Genomic DNA, 5,823 nt, shown 5'->3' on the forward strand with positions numbered 1-5,823 from the left:
ATTTTATGCTCTGGTCCTTTTTTTAACGCAAATGTAGAATTTTAAGCAAAACATATTTACTTAAGCTTGTAGGTTTAATTATTTCTTTTATTTGTTTTCCTTTATTTATATTATTATTTATAAATATTTAATTATTGTTTTATTATATAGATTACTTCGATATAATTTGAACATTTTATTATTTTTATTTTTATGTATGTAATACAAAAACAAATTAAAGTAAAATAAAAAAAATACAGCGGACTAAAAAAAGAATGAAAAAGAAAACATGCAAAAAGTGTGAAGGACAAGGTTAGGAGAGCACCAAAAACAAACCTTGGTGTCGGGTGAACAGCTCCAGGTGTTGAAGGATGTGTAATAAAACCAAATGAATCATGAAAGGACGGAGAAGCATGAGAGCCTGAGTTTAAGTCAACATGAAGGAGTTCCTCATGTGATCATCTGAATGTCACCTGCACTGACGGGTATTAAGGTCTGACTGCTCCACCTCTTTTCTTATCACTCCCTGTGTGTCTTTGGTTTTGGAACAACCCATAATTCTACAGTCCTCTGAAGGTTTCTGAGAGGATTTTATAGCAGAAGAAAATTTGAATTTCCTCCCTAAAGAGACTTTTATGAACTGCTGTTGTTTGGACCGCCATCCAAACAAGCCTACAAAGGACCTCAGAGCCGGCCGCCTCCTCCAGCACCTCCAGCAAGGAAATGGGTGGATGTTTGGGACGGAATCTCTCGGGACGCTGCAAGCATGCTGGCGTACAGACCAACATACATACATGACTGCCCTCCTGCTTTAAGCTCTCTGTTTCTCATGTGAGTTCAAACATGACCTGAGCCCAGCCCCCAAAATCAATGGCTCCTTTCAGCGATTACCCCTCATAATGAGTCACTGTTTGAGCCCATGGACTCTTGGAGAAGTGGAGAACAGCTTTTCAGTCCCTGAACAAGTCCAGAGGAAGGCACTGCTGAGCCTTCAACTCCACAACATGTGATCATCAGTGTTTAACTTATCAAAAGTTCTACCAACTGCCATCTAAAGTTCTTCTACCACATATTTTGATAAATACTGTATTCATAGTGTTTATCAGCTTAGGGTGTAAGTCAACTGTTCATTTACAAAAGCAACATTAAAAACATTAAAATAAAATAAAAACATTTTTTGTGCAAAGGTTTGTAAATTGTGATTGATAACATGACAATGCAAAATTGTAGCAGAGACACTGCAGCTTCACAGGCTCTGTGTTGAAACACAAGATCAAACAGGACAGAGCATGACATTAAACCTGTAAACTCAGTCCGAGATAGCAGAGCTTCTCCAGGTGATGTAGTAAATGGCATTTGTTAGAATAAGCCTGAAGGGCATCATTTCAGCAAAAACCTCTTTCTTCTCCAGACAGAGGACAGACATCACTGCTAACCTGCTGACTGGGAATTTCTTCAACCATTATAATTAGACTTCCTCTATCCCACAATGCACAAATATATAGCCTTTTATAACCTTCAGTGCATTTTTTTATGTAGATTATCAGAATTGGCAGGAATTTAGTGTTAATTTAATGCAATTAAAGTCAAGAAGATGATCAAAGAAAAGGTTCCTCGTGTTTTTAGATCTCATCAAGGTGAGGAGACTTTTGAGAGCTACCTAAAAATGCTGAAAAAGTCGAAAGCTTACTAAAATATCAGCTAAACTCCAAATTAGCCAAAAGATAAACAAAAAAAAGACAAACAGCTAGAATACAGTTAAAATATTAACAATATTAAAATATTAGCTAAACTCCAGATGAGCCTAAAAAACTGGAAAATGTCTAAATTAGCCAAAACAGCTAGCATAATGCTGAAATATTAGTTCAACTCCAAATGATTAAAAAAAATTAGTTTTTAAATGTTGCCTAAACAGCTAGAATAATACTAAAATATTAGCTAAACTCCAAATGAGCCTAAAAAACAGGAAACATGTCTGAATTAGCCAAAACAGCCAGCATAATGCTGAAATATTAGCTGAACTCCAAATTATCCCCAAAAAACCTGCAAAAAATCAAATTTTGCCAAAACAGCTAGAATAAAACTAACATATTAGCTAATATCAAAATTAGCCTAAAAAACAGTAGTTGCTGAACATTTTAAAGTTTGTTTCTAGCCAAAAGTATGCTGATGTTCAACAGTTTTAAAGTGCAGACAGTTTTTTAAAGATTTGAAGAATTTCTCATTCATTTCCTATGGGGCATGTTTTGCTCAATATTTCAAAAACTATAAAGTTTCTGAAGACCAAAAGTACAAGCAGTAATGTCCAGAACGAGCTAAAGATTTTGATATCAAGATTGCTGAAATTGTTGAGATACAGGAAGGAGCAGGAGAATCACTATAGTGTGAATCCTTACTAAACATTCACACAATTTAAGGGTCAAACTCTGACTTCTCTGGTACAGAGGTAAAGTAGATTTCAGGAGGATTTTACGCTCCATAAGTGTGTTTATGGTAATGATGTCAGCAGATTTAGAGGGAAAAGCTGCAGGTCATTGAAGACAAACACAATGAATGACAGTCAAAGACCCACTCGGATCATATTTGTATCTCTTTAAAAGTATTCTCAGTGGTCTTTTAATTATGATTATTCCCCCTTTTCACCAATAAAAAGTGTACATAGTTCCTGTGGGCAGCAGGAGTTCATCAGAATATCACCTGAGTGTTTTGGGCGGGATTGTTGGTGCAGAGAAACCCCGCCCCCTTTCCCCTCTGTACTGCTGAGAGCTCAAATCAGGGAGCTTGTGGCCTTTCCGGTGTGTTTTCTACAAGGTTTCTACAAATAAACAGTTCTTTATTTAAATAAAATGTTGCTGTCTTCTCCTGATTCACAAAGATTTGAAGGAAAAAATATTGAAAAGCACCTTCACCCACGAGTGGCCAGGTTAGGCTTCTGCAGCCCTGTGACCCCGAAAGAGACAAATCAGGTTTAGAAAATGGAAAATATTGAATCAATATTTAATTTAATTTATTATTATGATTAAATAAATATTAGATTACCATTTCCCATTCTGAATTTTCTTTATTATTTTCTTTCCTCCATGAGAAAATGTCACAAGAACATGGTAAAAACAGCACAGAACAGTATTTTTATTGGAGTGGATCCTCTTGGTCATTACAAGAGTCTCCTATGTCTCACGTCTAAGCTGCTTCTGTTAGAAGGTGTTGAACAATTTAGTTCCTTCTCACTTACAGTTTCAATCCAGCCAAGTTGGGGTGGATGTGTATTGCCATGTTTTCTTTAAAAACGTTTGGAATATACATGTATATATATTTTATATGTTTGATTCCATGGCAGGAAGTGGTGGTGGAGGACCCAAACGCAGGGGACCAGGCTTGGTGACAAGAACTCAAAACTTTTAATAAATTCACTAAAACATGACAAAAACCAACATAAAACCAAAACTGGTGACAGAACAGACCAAATGACCACACAAGGAAGAACTATAAACTAGACACTTAAATAGACTGAGGGTAATTAACTCAAATGAAGACAGTTGTGAATCTTGACAAACCTGAAACTGATGTGACTGATGGACAACAGAACATGACAAAAACCCATAACATAACTGACTAAAAACAAACCAAAGTCCACAATTTTGTGCAAATAAGGATGGAAAAAAAATTTTAATCAATAAGAAGCAAACAAAGCCTGGTTTTCCAGAGAAGCCTACAGATACTAGTGTCTCACGTGTTGTTTTATTCAGCAGATTTGAACAGGTTCTTCTTTGAAGAGAACACAGTGGATCATTGTAACATTCTTTGTGTCAGCACCTCCAAAAGCTCCACAGTTGTTTCTGAGCTCAACACTAAGCAGGAACTAAAGGCTTGACTGTGCGCCAAGTGATCTTTACTAATGCCATGTGTACCATATAATCTGTGAAATCTATGTTTTGTGTTGGAGATGTTGCACCAGGACAGAAACTGATTTCTTACCATCAAACGTTTTGCAAAAACTTTGGTTTAAACACAAGTATTGCACATAATGTCACCGTGATTTCACAAGAGGAAGCATTGGAAGACACTTTTACTCAGGCTTTCATTTCACCACTTTGACATGCTAAAGTCCTGCAAGCACAGTTCAAATACAGTAAAGACTTGTGCTTACGGGGGGAGGTCCTGAAGGAGCGATCCTATATTTAGATGACTAAGATCCTAAATGCCGTTTCCTCCATGAGATTTAAGGCTGTTGAACTTTACAAGAACACAAATTACACCATCATCAATCACGGCTGCAAACCTCAGGCGTGCAAACAGCAGCAGCCCTGGCCGTGCAAAAGTCACAGACACTGGCTTTGTTCGTAGCAGTTTCACACAGAAGGAAGGAGCTCTCGAGGAGGTGGTCTCAGACGTGTGCAGACCTGTGATGTGGAAGGATGTTGGAGTGTTTTTATTGCAGAAAGAGATGGTAGACGTTCAGAGCAAACACAAGGCCACACACAGAAGGACTGATGGATAATACAAAAGCACAGATGGGGATCTGTTTGAAAGGACAGACTCACTAGCATCTATCACTGGTAATATTAAAATAAGGATGGTCCATTTCCATCACTCACATATGACAATGTAGTGCTGTAAAAATGACATTTATTCATGTTTTTCGGAAATCTGTCAATATTACAAATAATAACAAACATAATATACCATAATTTAAGGCATATTTTAGGAGTGTTTTAAAGTATGAAGGAAATACATAGTAAGATCTAAGATAGAAAACACCTTTAAGGTGTTTCTAAGTGACATAGAGCAAAGCAATGTGCAAAGCAAAGCTCAAACCAATCCCGTGAATGCATGCCGTCATGGGAAAAAACCAGCGTCTCCTCTTTTAATTCCACGTTCTTTGTATTAAAGCAAAACAAAAATCACTGTGAGGGTTGGCATTAAGGAAATCCAACCTGAGAAGAATAACAGTATTTATATTTCTGATTTGCGTGTTGTTGTTTATGTATTTTGCAAAAATGAAGCCTGATTAAAAAAAGGAATGCTACATGATGACACCCTTGGAAAAGCTGTGTCTCCCATAGCAGCCTTCAGCTTGGGAGTTTGTGATTTTGAGTCATTGGCACAAGCAGGATTTTTGTCAAAAAGACCAAAAACAAAGAAACACAGCGAGGGAGGGGGTAAAGTTAGTCTTGATTTAGTATCATTTAAAACTACACATTCAACCTTATACAAGTATTTCAGTGTGATGGAGGATCCTGTGACATAAGATGCTTTCACACTGGGCTGTTTGGTAAGGCTCAGCTGAACACTGAGAGTCTGAAGCGGTCCAGAACTGCCACTCAGTGACATCAGCTCTGTGCTTCCTTGGGATCTAATCTGATTTATGTTATAGTCAAAGGAATGATTTTGAAATGATTAAATACAATCAGACATATGTATTTCATATTTATTGCCAGTAGTGGTTAGTATTCTCCCCTAACAGTGAGCAGGCCCTGGTTTGAACCCTGGCTGGACCTTTTATGTATAGAGTTAGCATGTTGTCCCTGTGCATGATGGGTTTTCTCCAGGTTTCTTCTCACGGTCTAAAAACATGCATTCCAGGTCAGTTGGTTGGTCTAAATTGTCCCCAGGTGTGAATGTGTGTGTGATGGTGTGGCCCTGCAATGGACTGGCGACCAGCTCAAGGTGTACCCCACCGTCGCTCAGCGGTAGTCTGGACAGGTTCCAGAAAAAAATCACCAAAAACAAAACAAAACAAAACAAAAATTCTGGTGCTTATTGCTTTTGTATGGAGCCCCTAAAGTGACATTGAAGAAAAAAAAGGGAGAAAAATATATATATATATATATATAAATATTTTTT

The sequence above is a fragment of the Oryzias melastigma genome, linkage group LG16 (assembly GCF_002922805.2).
Source record: "Oryzias melastigma strain HK-1 linkage group LG16, ASM292280v2, whole genome shotgun sequence".
Classification (NCBI taxonomy): Eukaryota; Metazoa; Chordata; class Actinopteri; order Beloniformes; family Adrianichthyidae; genus Oryzias; species Oryzias melastigma.